General features: G+C 45.6%; 2 protein-coding genes across 3 annotated transcripts in view; both read right to left on the reverse strand.

Moving 5' to 3' along the window:
• The window catches only part of IL16 (interleukin 16), a 115,338-nt gene that overhangs the window by 92,373 nt on the left and 3,870 nt on the right, over positions 1–19,095 (reverse strand). The window contains exon 1 of one of the 2 annotated variants that reach the window (XM_035303973.3): positions 8,852–9,025. The exons of the other annotated variant lie outside the window; for it this stretch is intronic. The gene's annotated coding sequence lies outside the window, so the exon portion shown is untranslated. Of the gene's footprint in view, positions 1–8,851; positions 9,026–19,095 lie in introns of those variants that run through there. 2 annotated transcript variants of the gene reach the window in all.
• The window catches only part of CFAP161 (cilia and flagella associated protein 161), a 77,591-nt gene that overhangs the window by 8,065 nt on the left and 50,431 nt on the right, over positions 1–19,095 (reverse strand). The window lies entirely within an intron of this gene.

Below are 19,095 nucleotides of genomic sequence, written 5' to 3' on the forward strand. Positions count from 1 at the left end.
TAATTGTTGTTTTGTTTTTATATTCGTTCAAATATTCTTTTCAGACTTTCAGTAGCGTTTTATACTTTTATTTGGCCTCAAATATTTTTAATTATATTTTCCTGCACATTTGTTTTTTTATTTTGAATTGAATCGTTTGTAAAATATATTTTCTAATTGGTTAGTCTTTATATATACATAAGTTATGACTTTTGTATATTTATTTCATAACTTGCAAATTTGCCAATCTCATATTAATTCTAACAACTATTCAGTAGCTTATTTTGAATTTCCAATCATGTAACTGAATATTAACAAACTTGCTTCATTTACAAATATTTGTGTCACTTATTTCATTTTGTTTTCTAATTTTATTGACTAAAGTGTCTAGAACCTTAGTAAATAATGATGACAATACAGAATTTTCATTTCTCTTTCCAGACATTAATGGAAATTCCTATAGTGTTTTCTGGTATGTAGAATATTGACCAATATATTGAGACCTAATTCTTTTTATCATATAGAGGATAAAAAGAAACTTTCTTACAGATGGTAACTTTTAAAGCATTTTTACCAAGAATGGGTGGTTGCTTATTAAATGCTTTCTCAGCTCTTTGGCACAATCAGGTATCTTTCCTCTTTTGAGTTGTCAAAATGAAGAAATATACTGATGCCTTTCTTAAAATTGAGCTACCTCGATTTTGTTACTGTTTTAAGTCCCATTAGATCAGTGTGCCTCTCTTTTAATAGATAACTGGATTTAGTTTGCTAGCATTTTATTTAGGATTTTTATATCTAGATTCACACATAGGAATGGTCTGCCATCTCATTTGGGTTGTCTTAGGTTTTATAAAAAGAGCAATGAGAAGCTGGATATTTCTTTTGACTTTCTGAAATAGTTTAATAGTTGAAAGTACATCTCGTTCTAAAAGCTTGAAATATTTTTTCCATAAAATTTTTTGGTCCTGGCATCCCTTTTAGGTAGTCCTTTGAAACTTTTTCCATTATTCCTTGGTTATTGGTCTACTTTAATTGTTTTTAAGTGTGCGTTTCTGTTGGCCTCCCCTTCTTTCTGCCTTGCTTTATCTTCACTGAGGGTTATCTGCTCTATTAGTCCCTTCCAAGGGCTCATTCTTAGAAGCAGCGAACATATCTGCTTTTGGGGTTTGATATCCAGCATACCTATTTCTGCCTTAGTAACTTGTTTCCTTCTTGCTTTTGTTTTTTTTTTTTCTATCTCCAAGAATTTAATATTTAGTTTCCTCAAATTCATGCTATTTTAGAAATGATAGCATATCATGTAGTGGTTACGTGCTGTAGCTTTACAGCCTAAGTAGATCTAGGTGTCAATCCCTCTCCAACAATTTTCCATGCCTGACTTTGAAGAAATCGACTTAGCATGCAGTGGAGAGGAGGGAACCTGGAAGAGCTCAACTGCAAGGCTGTAAGGAGAGGTGCCTGCGGTGCAAGGCACAGTAGATTTATTCAGGGCCAGGGATGTGAGCAGCTTTGGGTTCTCTCATAGAAGGTCCTCATGAATGCTCAGTAGGCAGCCCCATCATTGCTGTCTTGCTGCTGCTGCTGCTGCTGCTGTTGCTGCTAAGACAGACAGTCCCAGCCCAGCTGGATGGAGGCTGTACATTCTTCAAAGACACCTGGAGGGAGGAAGGAGATGGCCAACTACATGCAGCCAGGAAGTGCTCTTCCCACTGAGAGAGAGACCAAACTACCAAGTAATCCACCATCATTTGGGCAGTTCTTCAAAGAGAAAAAGCCAAGGGTGTATAGAGAGATGATGCTGAAGCTGAGGCTGAAGAGGGAGGAAGCAGGGAACCCTGCAGGGGTACCTAAATGCTAGGGCTAGTTCATGGCCCAAACAGCTCCTGGGAAAGGGGTGAGTGAGGGAACTGAAGGATGCCTCACTCTTGCTGTCAGCCTCTGGGATTCTAGCTACAGGGGACCCTGCATCACACAAGGACATGGGAGCTAGAGGGGGATCTTCCCAGGTCACAGGCAAAGACAGGCCTTCAGACAGCATGGATCTGAGGAGCTTTTGTGCACTGGACATCTCCAGCAGAGAGCAACCATACATGGTCATCCCCCAGGACTCTCTATTCCCCTCTGGAGGCACTGGCCCCAGCTGACCTTCCAGCCAGGAGAGAGCAGGGCTGGCTTCCCTGGGAATGATGCATGTGTGTTCTGCAAGCCTTCCTACATGCTAGCCCTTCCCAGGGCCCATGCCTAGCTACCCTGCAGGAGAAGTTGCACAGCACAGCTTCCTCAGCCCAGCCTGAATGCATTGCTCTACCTGGGTACTTTCCTAGTGATCTGGGGCACATCAGATCCCCAGTGCAGCCAGAATCCAGCTGTGAGCCATGGGATGTCCTGGAGCCCCAGGGCTACAGTACAGCAGCTCAAGAATACAAAGTCAAGATCTGTGTTTGGCCCTTGAGTGAGGGAGGATCCCCCACCCTCAGAGAATGGCAAGGGGTGAGACACGTGGGTTCCTGGGTCAGGGTGGGAACAAGATATGCCTCCCTCCACAGGATAAGTCCAGAAAGGGTGCAGCACATCTTCCTGTGACAGCCTTTCCCAGAGGGGCCCTGCATCCCAGGACACCTAATGAAAGAAACACGGGCTTATAAACAGTAATCAAAAAGGTCTACCCCAAGGCTCGTGAACAGACCTGGTGAAGGGGCCATTTGTCTCTATCCACCACAGCAGAGCCCACCTGCCAACATGAGGAAACAAAAGAGTAGTGTGGCTGGCTAGTACCCTAGCTGTCGGTCATTACTCTTCCACGCCACCTACTGGATCAAAGCCCAAGCTGCATCACCAAAAATTAGCCTACTGATACATGCATAGTGCTGCAATGAACATACAAGTGTATGGGTTTTCGTTGTTGTTGTTTTGGCTAATGATATGCTTTTCTTTGGGTCTATACACAGCAATGGGATTGCTGGGATTACAGGCAAGTGCCACCTCACCTGGCTAATTTTTGTATTTTTAGTATAGATGGGGTTTTCATCATGTTTGCCAGGCTGGTCTTGAACTCCTGACCTCAAATGATCCACTCACCTTGGCCTCCCAAAGTGCTGGTAGTGCAAGCATGAGCCACCGTGACTAGCCTAGGATTATTTTTATCATTTGGTTGTAGCCAACGCCCAAACTGCAGACGCCAGAGAATCTTGCAGCAGTGGCTGAGAACATAGGATACCTGCCACATTTACCGAAGCAATTGCTAGGCAATGCATCCCCTGCATTGAGCTAATTGTCAGAACTAGAAAATAAAAGTGTGCATGTGTGTGTGTGTGTGTGTGTGTGTGAGAGAGATGTTAGAATAAGTCAGAAAGAATACTCAAGTTGTTACTGAAGAGCAAAGCATGGGCAAAAACTAATTACATTTTACTATTTACGGCATTTTTACCAAAAACAAAATTTAATAGTAAAGATTAAAATATGAAGTGGCAATATGATATATTGGTAACAAATTTGTATACACCACTTAACTACAACCTAAAAAGAAAAAGAGAAAAAAAAACCCAAAAATGAAAAAACACAAACTTAAAGAAACCCAGAATATGATCTGCCTACTGGAAGACCTAGATTAGGAGAGCAGCTGAAAAAGCTGTTTGTGGATGAACAACTAAGATCTCCTTCCTGGGGAAAGAAGGGCAGGGGCATGAAATTGACATCCAGTGATCTCTAAATAGAACTGAGAGGAGATTCAAGGAAATGCAAAATAACAGCTATAGAACATTACAGAGTCTTTGGCCTGAAAGAATTTTTCATATTTTGCTGGTCCAACTGCTATCATTTACTTCTCTGTGGGTGTGGGTGTGGGTGTGTGTATGCATGTGTGTGGGTGTGGGTGTGATTGTTTTGGCTTGGGTTTTGGTAAGAAATAGTTATATATCATCTCCTTTAAGATTATTTTTAGATATATTTCTTTTCACCTCTCTCTCTCTCTCTCATTTTCTGCTTCTGACAATTAGCTCAATGCAGGGGATGGATGCATTGCCTAGCCATTGCTTCAGTAAATGTGGCAGGTATCCTACATTCTCAGCCACTGCTGCAAGATTCTCTGGCATCTGCATTTTGGCTGGAGTTGGCTATAACCATCCTTGGAGTATGAAGAGAAGGAAGGAAGGAAGAGAGAGAAGGCGCGTTAAGACTGGGCCACCTGCCCACCTTCTCTAACCCTCACCATTCCTTGAGTCTCTCTCAACCTATATGAGGAAGTACAGAAGAAAAGAGAGATCAGCTCATGGCTGATTTAGGCCTGAAATCCTTGCCGTGGATAATGGGGAGAAGGCCATCTTTTTGAAAGAGAAGATCAGGAATATTTGAGTTACGATACTCTCCTGACACGTTTTCACCATCCCAAACTCCACCCAGTGTTCTACAAGACTATTCATGAAACTTTCAAACTCATGACCTAGGTGAGGCATGCTGGCTCACAACTTTAATTCCAGCACTTTGGGAGGTTGAGGCAGGCAAATCGCTCCAGCTCAGGAGTTTTAGCCTGGCCAACGTGGCAAAACCCCATCTCCAACAAAAATACACAAATTATCCAGGTGTGACGGCATGCGCTTAGTCCTAGCTACTAGGGAGGCTGAAGTGGGAGAATCACCTGAGCCCAGGGAGTCAAGATTGCAGTGAGCCAGGATTGCACCACTGCACTCCAGCCTGGGCAACAGAGTGAGACCCTGTTTCAAAAAATAAGTAAATAGATAAATAAATAAAAATAATTTAAAAAAATTTTAAAAATGAAAAAATATTGACTTGTAAGAATTTACATTTTACATCACAGTACATGGCTTACATAAACGCCCATAAGGTGTATATGTATATATAAATAAATACCTATAACTAAAGAGTTTCATGAAACATCTTTACTACAGTATAATAAAGATAATATAAAATATCTATGGTATAAAAAAGATAATATAAAATATGCTTTTGCTAAGAACCTGGTGCAATCCGATGTATGCTATTCTTTTTTGTTTTAGAGAAAAGAAGTTGGTTTCAACCCAGTAAACTGATTTTCAATCCATGAGCGGTTTTCATGCTTGAAAACCAGTACTTTAAGGTCTTCTCTGATTTCTTATAGCAATTCCACATGGGATGTTTGCTTTGATTCCTCATTTAGCTCCCATCTTTGAGCTGCTGAATCTTTTCATATGTACATTGATTTTGCCGTGTTTGCTCAGCCCTACTCAAGAGGTCTGTGTTTACTCAGATTCGGGAGCCGGGATGGGTTCTGAAATTCCTCGTCGGAATTTTTCATACATGCCCATGCCAGACTGCAGAAAGGGCTTAGATTTCTTGTGGCTTTTCTTTGCCAGGTGAGGGATGCAGTGAGCAGCAGGGAGGGTGCGCCATTCCCCAGCAGCCAAGTTATCAAGGGGGCCTTAGACTGCTGGAAAGGATCTGTGCGGGGGACCGCCTCCTGTTGGCTGAGCAAGGCAGCCGTGTCCCAGCCATTGTAACTGTCCACTGGAGGGGCATTTTCGTCCCAGCTATACATGCCAAGACTAAGCCAGGGGCAAGACCATGGAAATCTCCACGCTGGGTGGTCCCCCGCATCAGGGGCGCCGTGCAGCCCCTACCTCCTGATGGGCTCCTCCCTCCCATCCGCGTCCTGCACATCCACCTGCAGTGCCCAGCACCTTCCAGCTCTGTACTCTTTGGTATGAGACTTCTCAGTATTTCTGGCATATCTGAGCAGCCCTGTCTAGTTTGCAAGACTGACATCGATTGTCCTTATTTCAACAGAAGTTCAAAAGAAGAACCTGAAGTAAATTCCCGATTTCAAGCTGTCTTCCTAGCTAACCAAAACTCTAAGCTCTTGGAACTGCTTATTTTGCCCCAATGTCTATTTTCTCCCCATGTATGTGAGCATGTTGCTATTCACAATGAATTGCTTTTTAATAGCAAAACATGACATACATGAAAATGTATTACCAACTCAAATGCACTCATTTTTTTACTTTTTTATTTTTTGAGAGGGAGTATTCCTCTGTCACCCAGGCTGAGGTGCAACGGTGTGATCTCAGCTCGCTGCAACCTCCACCTCCCAGATTCAAGCGATTCTCCCGCCTCAGCCTCCTGAGTAGCTGGGATTACAGGCATGCACCACCACCCCCAGCTAATTTTTGTATTTTTAGTAGAAACAGAGTTTCACCATACTGGCCAGTCTGATCAAAAACTCCTGACCTCAAGTGACCCACCTGCCTAGGCCTCCCAAAGTGCAGGGATTATAGGCGGGAGCCACCGTACCTGGCCTGCACAATACAAATTTAAGGTATTACAAGTTGAGTTCCCCAATTCAAAAATCTGGCATCCAAAATGCCCCAGAATTTGACAATCTTTATGCACACACATGACACTCAAAGGAGATGCTCATTGGAATATTTTGGATGTTGGATTTTCAGATTAGAGATGCTGAACTGAGGCTAAGCATATAATGCAAATATTGCAAAATCTGTAAAAATTCAAAACCCAAAACACCTGGTTCCAAACATTTTGGATAAAAGACACTCAACCTCTACTGCTATTGTTAAAGCTGCTATTATGTATGCTGTTCACTTATTTGTACAAGAAACATTTTCTGAGATTTGTTGTGTCCCAGGCACTTATGACGTAAAGGAAGAAGACACGGTCCTTTACAGCCTACTGGAGAGGACAGAAGTGTAACTGGGTAATATTCCTAGTGTGGGAAGCTTCATAAGAAAGGTTTAAATAAAGTGCCCACCTCTGAAGTGACTTTACAAATGGCCTCATCAAGAGCTAACCAGTGAGATAAGGTTTGAAAGCTGAATGAGTGTTTTGAGGTAAAGAGACCCTTCGGTATTCGGATCAGAGAAAATCTCTAAAGGGCAGTGGAGCCTGGAGTGTGAGCAGAGAGGAGAGAAATGAGTAGCCAATTCAAGCTAATTAATAGAACCAACAAGCCCCTTAAGGAACAAGGATCTTCTCCTATGGATATGGATAAGTAGAAATTCTCTCTCTCTCTCTCTTTTTTTTTTTTTTTTTTTTTTGGGATGCAGTCTTGCTCTGTCGCCCAGGCTGGAGTGCAATGGCACAATGTTGGCTCACCACAACCTCTGCCTCCTGGGTTCAAGCAATTCTCCTGCCTCAGCCTCCAGAGTAGCTGGGATTACAGGCATGCACCACCATGCCCGGCTAATTTTTGGTATTTTTATTAGAGAAGGGGTTTCACCATGTTGGCCAGGCTGGTCTCGAACTCCTTGGCCTCCCAAAGTGCTGGGATTACAGGCGTGAGCACTGTGCCCAGACAGCAGATTTCAATTCAAAGTGTATCTCCCTCCCTCTCACTCCTACACCGCTGGGCCACTGCTGGGAACCAGAAATGGGGAGAGGGTTGACAAAAGGGCAGGTCTTGAGCTCCTGGCCTGCCTTCTGCCAAAATAATATTGCCTTAACTCTTTGTATATGAGTTTTCATGGTAGATTTCAATTCTAAAAAGGTTTCCATGAGTACAAAGAATTAGAAAATAATAATTCTACAGTTAATTGCATCCAACAGATATTTTTTTTAACCCTATGGATATAGGCCCGTCTTCGTGTTTAGGAAATGTAAGTATTTGTTGAAGCATGTCACAATGTCAGTAAAAGCATGGATTTTGGAGTCAGACAGGCTGGGTTCAGGTCCTGGGAATGTCTAGGTGAGTGGTCCTGTCTAAGCCTCCTCACCTCTCGGTTTGGGGATATGCTCCCTAAGCCCCAGGTTGTTGTAAGGTTTAAATGAAATGATGTGTGTGAATATTTTAGCATGGTGCCTGGGCCCTGAAGAATGGCCAGGAAATGGTTGGGGTACTAGGTATTGTTAATCAGACTCCCTGGGGATTGAATAAATGAATAGCAGGGGCTTCGAGGGTCTGAACCACCTGACAGTTCATGCCTACGTCATGTCTGCAGCAGGGGAGGTGCCCTCTACTGTGCTCATAAATGTTAACCATCACCTAACTTCAGGACAGAAAAGGAGAACAGAGAGCAGGGAAAAGGCTGAACAGTCTTCTCCTTCCAGGGAAAACTGGAGAAACAGAAAGGGGAGCCAAAGAGGCGGCAGCTCCCAATCTGCTTCCAGAAACCTGGTGCGAGCTTGAACTGGCCTCTTGGGACAAAGGGGTTATCTTTGTGCCGCTCAGCCTGAAGTGGAACGATTTCACCTGGCAAGGGCAGGAGGAGCGGATGCTTCCCTGTATTCCCCAGGGAACCTCTATTCTTGTGCTGTTACCTCATTCTCCAGCTACGGAAAGCAAACTTGCTGTGAACCAAAAAAAAAAAAAAAATGAATCCTGGCACCTACCAATGCAGAAATTAGTCACTCGACCCTTATCAAAAGCAAGTGGAGTGAAGACTCTTCCCATGGTCAGTCTGCAGAGGTGCCCACCCGCCATGCCCACTTTGGAGAAAAGGAGTCTGGCCAGGCAGCAGAGCAGCCTCCTTCAGGTGCCAGTGGCCTTTCTCTCTCCTGCTGCCTTCCTTTCTGCTGCCTCCTTCCACATCCCAGTACCAAGGATGAGACGAGGCTGTTAAGTCAGAAATCTCACAACCAAGTTATCCCCGCGCTGCAGAGCTAGAGCAAGCGACATCCCTCTGCCCACCTTCTGAAGCTGCTTCCTCCTGTACCTAATTGTGTGACGTGATGACACAGAGATTCCTACCAACACAATTCTGATTTCTGCTCTTGCTCTAACTCCAGCACCGCTTCCAAATACGAAGTTATGTCCTAGCAACCAAGACCCTCCCCATTTAGGTCAGAAAGACCGGCCTCCTGCCTCCGGTAACGCAATCTGGACAGAGCAGCTACCTGACAGACATTCACTCACCGGGTACCCACCTACCTCCTATACACCGTCCCCCGGGGCTGCCACCTCCCTTGCTCCTCTCTCCAGCTGCCCAGCAGGGACTGCAGCACCACTTATCCCCAGACAGCCTGTGGCCCAGGCCTGGGTCAGAGCCGGCAAGGATTGAGAAACGGATGCTCCGTTCTCATACGGAGGCCAGCCTTTGAGTCCGATCCCAGGCTCCAATAGTTGAGTAGGACACAACATTCACCACCTGCTCTGGACAGGTGACTCAGGACAAATGTGTCCCACCTGGCATGGATTTGTTCGAAGACTCCCAACCTGAGCCATCTGACTGCTCCACGTGAAAAGGCTTGGTCCAAAAAGGGGGAGCTGCCAGTGCTGAGAAGCTCAGCCTCAGAACAAGGTCCACCATCTGCTGGGCTGGCTGGCAACACCAGGAGGCAAAGCCAGTGCAGAGCCATAGAACCACAGTGAGGTTCCTCGGTGCACCCCAACTGCCCCTGCCTTCTTTGAACAAGGAGAGCAGGAAGGTAATAAACATGACTCGGTGCCTGCAATGTGCCTGGCACACCACTAGGAGCTTTCCATAAACCACAGCACACGCTGGGAGTCGCAACACACGCCTATAATCCCAGCTACCCGGGAGGCTGAGGCAGAAGGATCACTTGAGCCAGGGGTTCAAGATCAGCCTGGGCAGCATAGCGAGACCTCATCTCAAATTATATAAAAATGTAGTAAAAAGGGGAACAAAAAGTCATCACACACAGTTCTGACATGAATCTGGTAAATATATCATACCTACTTTGCAGACAAAGAAAGCCACTGCACAAAAATTCACTGAGCACCCGCTATGTGCGACGCTTGGTGACATTGGGTTATAGTCAATCACTGGCTTAGCAAAGTCAAGCAATTTCCCCAAGGTCACACAGTTCGCAAGTTAGCTAGCCAAAAGTCTAATTAAGATCCACCTGTCTCCAGAGGCTTTTTCCATAGCATCTCATTTCCCGTCTGTGCCACCCTTTCCCAGAAACAACAAACTAGCTGTCAGAAGCTGATGTCACTCAGTGGTCCTCAAGCCGGCTGCGTCAGCAGCATCTGCTAGAAATGCAAGTTCTCAGGCCCTCGCCTAGACCTCCTGAAGCACCACTGGACGTGGGGCCAGCCCTCTGTTTTCACAAAGCCTTCAGGTGGTTTTGGTGCGCGCTCAAGCGTGAGAGCCCATGACCTCAGGTATATAAGAGCACGTTGAAAACTGCAGCATAAAAGAATGGGACACTTTTGTGTGTGTCCTGTGGGCATTAGTGTCATGCGACCAGGGTGCCTTTCCCCCATGTGTCCCTTGGAGAATCTAATATTAGGGTGGCACTTAACCCATCTGCCCCCCAACAGAGCGACCCACGCATTTCTCCTAAGCTCAGCCTCTGTGAGCCACGTGTACATGCCAGCCTGAGATTTCTGTATAAACCTCTCTTCTAAAAGATGGAAAGTTTTCCAACACTCAGCACCAAATGTTTCAGGGCTTCCTGGGGGCTTTAATGAGGGTGTAGGTGCAATCTGTAGGAAGCCCTTGAAATTCCACAAAAGGCTGCGAAGATCTAGCCACTGTCGCTAGAGAACCCAGGCCCACAGTCACAAGGGAGGCATGGGAGGAGGAAACACTCTGGGGATAAAGCTCCCTTTGTTGGCAGGCACAGGGGACATTGTAGGGCTGAGTCTGGAGTGCAGTGAAGGAATTTCTAAATTGAGGGGAGTGAGTGCCTTGGTCACCATTGCCTGCTCAGCTCACACCCACAACTTCTTTCACAATGGCCTGGGTGTGATGGGGCCAGGAAAAGCATCGGGCCCCACTGCCATCTTGCTGTGGCAGAGGCGCTAAGGAGCAATTCAGCACCCCAGGGCTATGGAGGCTGGCCTTGCCCTTCTTAAATCCTGAGGCCTGGGAGGGCCCCACAGCCCCCCTCCTCCACTAAGTCTCAGCTCTCTCTTATCATCGGTACCTGAATCTAGTCCCTGTCTCTCCCTCTATTTTCAGAGGATCTGTTCTTTCTCACTCTCAGAAGGTAAATTTACTCCCAAGTGTAGCTGAGACTTGGCCCTGATTTTTCCTAACACGGGGTGGTGGTTTTTCCTTCCAGGTGGAAACTCTGTCACCCCTGAGCCCTTCAGGACATCCTGCAGAATAAGAAGAGTCTCCGCCTTGCCCAACAGTCCACAGAGCAGCTCACTGCAAGCCAGAAGAGAGAGAGGAGGATGCAGCTGAAAGAGGCCACCCTGGTTAGAACCAGGAAGTTCAAGCACCACTTCAAGTTCGAGTACCACTTCAAGCTCAACTAAGACCTTCCTGGGCGATCTTGGTCATTCGCAGCCTTAGTTTGCTATGATGGAAATTAGATAAAATTAATTTTCTGCCAGATGAAACTAGAAACTTCTATTGCACCGTGTTTTTGAGAGAATGAGGCAATGGAGGAGGAAGCACGCTGCCGACAGCTGACCAAGAGGAAGCCTGCTCACCTTCTTGGCCCTTCCAGCCCACGGCGCTGAGACATCTGTTCCACAAGTGATTCTGATGCTTGCTAAAGTTTCATAACCGATAACCCGTATTTCCTTCCAATCCTCCCTTTCTTTAATTACAAAAATTTAATTTACAAAAGTAAATTTTTATTTCCAAAAATGTTAAACAATTAAAATTACAAATTTTAAAAAGTTAAATTTTAAAAACTTAACTGCAAAACTTAAAATTACAATTACAAATTTAAATTTAATTTAAAAAATTTAAATTCTAAAAATTTTTAATTACAAAAGTAATATATGTTTGTTGTGGCAGTAAAAATATTCAGAAGGTAAAAAGAAAGCCTGTCTTAAAATGACACAACAGGGTCATCTCCTATTCTGTTCAAACAGCAGCAAAATAAGGAGCTTAGAGTCAGAGCAGAAGGCCCCGGCTTTTGTTCTAAGTGGCTCTGTCAACAGCAAGTCCTTTTCCCTTACTGACTCTCAGTTTCCACGTCCACAAAATGGGAAGAACCACCTGACAGGGCCGCTCAGGTCTGAGCACGAGTGGTCTTACAGTCTATAAAATGCCTTGGGAATTCTTTATGCTGTGCACTTCCCGTCACGAGAACTGTGTTGTCACAATGCAGAGTATAAGTTAACGATTTTAACTAGCAATGTATCATCATGACATGATGATAATCAGTTCTCTCCCCATGTAGCACTTTCAACTTAAGAGAGAAGGTTGAGGCCAAAACGTGACGATTGTGGTGTATGTCCCCACTTACGGATGCAAACACTGAGACTCAGAGAAGTGACACGTCTAAAAAGTGAGGTTGTGCAGTCAGAAGCAGTTGGTCCCTTGATTCCTGCTCCTGGGTTCTCTTCCCCTCTTTCCCTGGCCCACAGCAACATATAGATTCAAACCAAAGGTCTTAACTTCATACAAAAACTCTAGCTGACTTCCATCTAGGCTGTGCTGCCCTCTCTGGCCTTTTCGTCTTTCAAACTGTCCTTCTGGGCTATATGCTTTCAAAGTAATTCCATAACTAAGGTACTATACAATGCCAACAAGCAACTGAAGCCAGTCCACAGGCATATACCCTGCCTGTGCCAGCAGCTCCCAAATGCGCTTCTCTGGGCCTGGACTTCCCCTTGAATTCTAACTCTTTTTCCTACCATGTGCTTCACATCTTCAGCTGGGCTTTTACTTGCATTTCAAAAGTAACACTGCCTGGCTCTTAGTGAGGCCGGGGGGTGGAAGGAGAAAGGAATATTGCCAAATGTCTCTTCCCTAAACTTCCACATTTTGGTAGCTGTCACTAACATCCATCAATTTCCCAAACCAAAATCCTCAGTATCAAGAAGGGAAGAACACAGTCTCTGAAGCCAAAATTCCTGGGTGCATCTCACAGGCCTGTCCCTGCCCAGGTGCATGACCTAGGCAGGCAAAGAGGCACTTCTCTGTGGACTGCTTTTGATATCTACAGGATGGCTAGTGAACTAACATCTACCTCACAAGGTTTACTTAGGACTAAATGAGGTGATATTGGTAACGTTCTTAGAATAGTGCCTGCCAAAATAAGCCCTCTGTGAGCCTTTATTAATCTTGATTCCTCCGTGTCTCTGACCTTCCGCATCAGATCTGATTTCTCAGTGATTCCCGTTGGCTCTATCCCCAGAAGCTGCCCAGTTTCTACCAGCTTTGCTCCATCCTCACTGCTACCACTCTCCTCTTACCAAGCCTGACTATGGCTTTCACCTTCTAGCTGGGAATCTGGCCCCTACTTAGGCCTCATAATCCATTTTTCACACAATAGCAGGTAAGCTTTTTGAAAATATAAACCATGACATTCACTGGCATAAAACTTGCAAGGACTTTGAATTGCTTTTAAAATCTTTTTTTTTTTTTTCAGACAGTCTTGCTCTGTGGCCCAGGCTGGAATGTAGTGGCATGATCATAGCTAACTGCAGCTTTAAACTCCTGGCTCAAGCAATGCTCCAGCCTCAGTCTCCCGAGTAGCGAGGACTGCAAGCACACGCCACCACATGTAGCTATTTTTTACTTTGTATTTTTTGTAGAGACATGGTCTCTCTCAAACTCCTGGCCTCAAGCAATCCTCCTTTCTTGGCGTCCCAAAGTGCTGGAATTTAGGCATGAGCCACTGCACCCAATCTCTATTTAAAAATTCTAATAAACTGTATTGTTCTGGGCAGTTTTAGGTTTATACAAGTATTGCACAGAAAGTACAGAACTCCCAAATACTGATCTCCCCTCCACACACACAATTTCCCTTACTATTAACATCTTGCATTGGTGTGGTACATTTTTACAGTTGATAAACCAATACTGACACATATTATTAGCTAAAGTTTGTGGCTTCCATGAGGGTTCACCCATTGTGTCGTGCAGTTCTATAGGTTCTGACCAGTGTGCAGCGTTAAGGAGCCACCACTGTCGTATCATACAGAGGGAGGCACTGACTGCACTCCACTCCTTCCAAAGACTTTGCATTGCTTTTTCAAAATAATACCCAGATTCTTTACAACGTCCCAAAGGAGCTACATGATCTTACCCTCGTTTAGCTCCCCAACTTCAGCTTCCACCTCTGGCCTCTCTGCTCTCTGCATCCCACAGCCACCCTGGCCTTTTGGCTCCTTCTCGAATAAGCCATGCCCACGTCACCCTATGGCTTCTGCCCTAGCTGTTTTCTCTCACAGGGAAGTTTTACTTCCAGATTTTCATATGGCTGGCTCTTCCCTGCCTCCACATCCTAAGTGAGATCTTTCTTGTCCACTCAATCTAAACTAGCCCCAGGCACCCACTGTTTCCTCTTCTTCTTTTATTTTCTTCATAGAACTTGCCACTATGTGAAGGTGTCTTGTTAGCTACTTGGGTACTCACGTACCATCCATCCCCCCATCTAGAGTATGAGCCCTCCACACAGGAACCTCATCAGACTGTTCACCGGTCCCCAGCACTAGAGTATAGCTGGCCCATAATGGGTTGGTAAACATTTACTGAGTGAATCAATGCATAAATGAATGAATGAATAAATGAATGAATAAATAAATGACTAATGCCACGTAACGAGTTTCTACATTTGTTTGTAGTTGTGAGTTTACAAAGAGCTCTTCCAGACATTTCCTTAGTGTAATTTATGTGAATAGGCCCAGGTTCAAATGGAATTTTAAAAACATATTCACAGTGTCTCTCTTAGCTCCCAGAACCCACAGATAAGGGAACAGAATGTTCTCTCCAAGGGAAGACAGTTTAGTTCCAAGAGCATTCATGACCTTCTGTATGCGACATGAATAATCACATGGTTTAATTCACGGTTCTAAGACAGAGAAAAACACTGAGATATAAAACCTTGGCTGACTAGTAAGCAGCAGCAATCACTTGGGCAGCAGGTGCTGAGGGCCAGTGTGGAGGCTGAGGCAACTCCATCTTGGGTGCTAATCCCCCATGTTGGCTTCTGATTAACTCCAGTTCCAGGAAAGTCCCTTAAGTTTTCTATTCTATCTACTGCTGCTTGTATAAGATCAGGTACTTATCCTGCCCTCATGTCAAAACAACCTTGATATTATTGTACTTACCACAAATCCCACCCTTGAGCAATTCCCCTACGCATTCCTTCTGAAGCCCTGTACCCTTTCCCTGTGATATATACACCCCAGGTCTGGAGTGTCATGGTGGAGATCTACCATCTTGTCTCATCATCCTAGACACAGACATGGCTTCTGTTCATAAGTCCCTATTCAACACTGCTTTCTAAGAAACTGGGTTTGTCAGCTTCTCTCTCTGGCCCCTCAACTTCCTCAGCCTTTGGGAGTAGGTTTGCATAGGCCTGCTCACTGCGGAACAGCCAGATGCAAGGCTAAGCACATCGCACAGTATCTAGCGCCACAACTCACTTGGAGGGTTGGCACCACATGATTTCCCCTTTTCCTTATGAGAAAGGGAGGAAGAGACATCACAGGGAGTAAAACAACTTCCCCAAAGCACAGAGCCAGGAGGTTAACCCAGGATCATCTGATGACAAAATCCAGTCAGTTCTTGTCCTTGTAACAAAGTCTAAATAAGTAAACATTGCCGTGCTGAGCATCCTAGAGATCCCTGCCCATCCCCTTCAGCCCCATCACATGTGTGGGCTTAGAAAGGGTTAAATGCCACAGCAGGAGGGAGTGGTCAGTGCCTGGGTGTGCTATTTTTAAGGCCAAGATTAGGATGGTTTGCACAGCACCACCTGGCAAGAAGAAAAGGCCAGGTATTAATGAATGACGCACCGAGGGGGAGAAGAGGGAGAATTTTCCACTCAGCAAGACTTTGGCAGGAACCATGTGTTCAGTTTGGGGTCTTGCCTTTTACAAGGGTGTGGAGGCAGTTGAGTCCTTCATCTTTCCTGGCTGTGACAGAATTGCCAGAGATGCCCCAGCCGGGCGTCCTGGCCCCCTCTGGCTTGGCTTCAGACTGGACATGGGTGGAGCCCAAGGTGGATGGCGCCTGGCTGTTCAAAGGTTATTTGTCCCAAGCTTTCAGTCTTTCTGCCCACACAAGTATCTGAGGAACGCCGCTTCCTGCCTTGCATCAGAAAGCAACATTTTTAAAGATTAAGAAATTCCTACTTTTCTTCTCTTAATTTGTTATTGTCAGGACATGACTGACTCAGTAGGTAAAAATTTTAAATCCTGCCCAAGGTCACAGGCTTGTCTCCCCACACTCAAAATTCCTCCAGATGCTTTGTGCGTCCCTCCACCTCCACATGTCAGCACACTCTGCCTTTTCTAAGCAAGGGACTCAATAAGCCCTGCCTCCCAGCGAACTCTCATGCATTCTTCAGGGTTTGGCTCAGAATCACCTCCTCCAGGAAGACTTCCCTGACACCCCCTCCCAACTCACACATTAAATCAGTAGTTGCCTTGACTGGGTGCAGTGGCTCACACCTGTAACCCTAGCTCTTTGGGAGGCTAAGGCAGGAGAATCACTTGAGGCTAAGAGTTCAAGACCAGCCTGGGCAACACAGCCAGATCCTGTCTCTACAAAAATAAAAATAAAAAATTAGCCTGGCATGGGCTAGATGCGATGGCTCACACCTATAATCCCAGCACTTTGGGAGGCCCAGAAGGGTGGATTGTTTGAGGTCAGGAGTTGGAGACCAGCATGGCCAACATGGTGAAACTCCATCTCTACTAAAAATACACAACTTAGCTGGGCTTGGTGGTACGAACCTGTAATCCCACCTCCTCTGGAGGCTGAGGCAGGAGAATTGCTAGAACCCGGGAGGCAGAGGTTGCCTTGAGCCAAGATCGTGCCACTGCACTCCAGCCTGGGTGATGGAGTGACCCTTTGTCTCAAAAAAAAAAAAAAAAAATTAGCTTGGCATGATAGCATGTGACTGTACTCCCAGCTACTTAGGAGGCTGAGGTGGGAGGATTGCTTAAGCACAGGCTTAAGTCAGGAGGCAGAGGCTGCAGTGAGCCTTGATCACACCATTGCACTCCTTATTTCAATAAATAAGAAATGAATAAGGATCCGCCCTCTTGTCCTCTCAGAGCACTCCATGCTGAGCTTTCTCATTCATGTGTCTGCTTTTTCCAGGAAGAAACAAAGCCTTGCTCCTGGGGGCTGTGTCATATCTTTCTTTGTAGCCTTGGTATTGAGCATCATACCTGACACAAACTGGATGCTAAGTAGCTGTGAGAGGAAGGGATGAGAAGAGGAAGAGAAAGAAGAAAACAAGGCAGGAAAGAGGGAGGACAAAGGAGAGAGGGAGAGACGGATTATTTGTGATCAGATATGTAGAACACAGAGACAATACAGACACATAAACACGTGCATCTAACCCGATAAAGGTACATGTATCCACGTGTACACTCTAGTCACAGGAGGCAGTGCTGGCATGGAAAAGAGCACGGGTCCAGGAGTCCCGCAGCCTAAGTTCCTGTCCCCAAAGCTGCTGTGACTCATGTGTGACCTCTTTCTGAGCATCAGCCTCCTCATCTGTAAAATGGGTTATTAAAAGACTTTTATAGAATGCTCTCACTGCCTGAAATATCAGCTCTGCCTTCCCTCAGCTCCATCCTGCCCGCAGTGCCCCACACACCCTCTGCAATGGGAAGAAAAGAAAGGCAGAGTGCAAGAGCCAGAAATCTGTGAGTCTATTCTCTCCCCGCTCTTAACATTATGGCAATTAAGACAGTTGAAAGCACACCTGCCAGGCACTACCTGCCGTCTATTTTGTGCTGCTTCTGCGTTCCTGTCGCCAGTGCCTCCTTTGCCTGTTCAAGTCTGGACCGCAGCAGGAAATACGAGGACAACTCTAGTGGGAACAGCTTGGCACCTATTACCGGGCCTCAGCGTCCATGGAGGCCCAGGTGAGGCCCTCAGGACAGACAAGGACACACGGCGCTTCAATACAGTGGTCACGAGGCAAGGGGCTGCTTTCCCACGACTTGGCCCCTGCTCCATCTCCCCTGCCTTGCTTGTTTCTAACCTCACTGTCAGAACCCAGAACTGCAACCCTAATCCCAGGCCCAGAGATGTCCAGGACCACTCTCTGCACCTTGTCGCCCTTTAGCCCAGAATAACCCATGCTTGGTGCAGCTCACTTGTCCCCCCAAAGTCTGCACTTGAACTCATCATGAGGTCTGCCTACCACAGCTGGGGCCCTTTACAGGCAAGGGTTCTGGCTCCATGGTCAAAGGAGGACAAAGCAGGTACCAGACTTTATTTAATCAGGCCTTTAAAGTTGGCAACACGTTGTGTATTATCAGCAAAAATGGAAAGCAACTGAGAAGGGCACAAGAGAGCTCTTTGGGGTGATGATGATGGTAGTAATTTTCTTTTGAGACAAAGTCTCATTCTGTCACCCAGGCTAGAGTGCAGTGATGTAATCATAGCTCACTGCAGCCTCAACCTCCTAGACTCAAGCAATCCTCTGGCCTCAGCCTTCCAAGTACCTGGGACTATAGGTATGCACCATCACACCCAGCTGATTTTTAATTTTTGTAGAGACAGGGTCTTGCTATGTGGCACAGGCTGGTCTTGAACTTCTGGGCTTCAGCCATCCTCCTGCCTCAGCCTCCCAAAGTGTTGGCATTACAGATGTGAACCACTGTACCCAGCCAGTGATGCAAACATGTCATCCTTGTTAGGCATGTGCTTTACACTGGGGTATACACTTTTCACAGTGAACTGAATGGTGCATTTAAGAGACATATATTTCACTGCATGTAAATCTTACCTAAAAGAACAATAGCAACCAAATATTGAAAGTTAATTAGATGTATGCTGAAGTCAAGTTCCACCCTGGAAGATTCCCCAGTATTCATAAGTGCATACACGTAGTCTACCTCCAAAGGGAGACCGCTTGTGTCCTCAGTCTACTTTCTACCAGAGAGGGAGCTGGGGGGCTCCTTTGGGCCCTGCGGTATGCTTTATTTAATCCCCAACTTATTTGGAAATGCGTTCAGAAAGCAAGATGGATAGTCAGGTGTGGTGGCTCACTCTTGTAATCCCAGCACTTCCCTCCCTGCTGAGGCAGGGAGGATCACTTGGGGCCAGGAGTTTGAGGCCAGCCTAGGAAACATGATAAAACTTCATCTCTATATTTTAAAAAGAAAAAAAGAATAAGATGGATACATGGATGGACAGAGGGATGGAGTGATGGAGAGACATGATAAAACAAATATAGTAAAATGTGATTTGTAGAATCTAGATAATGGACATCTGTATATTGACTACAATTCTTTCCACTGTTCTGTATGTTTGCAAATGTTTGTAA

The sequence above is a fragment of the Callithrix jacchus genome, chromosome 6 (assembly GCF_049354715.1).
Source record: "Callithrix jacchus isolate 240 chromosome 6, calJac240_pri, whole genome shotgun sequence".
In the NCBI taxonomy this organism is placed as follows: Eukaryota; Metazoa; Chordata; class Mammalia; order Primates; family Cebidae; genus Callithrix; species Callithrix jacchus.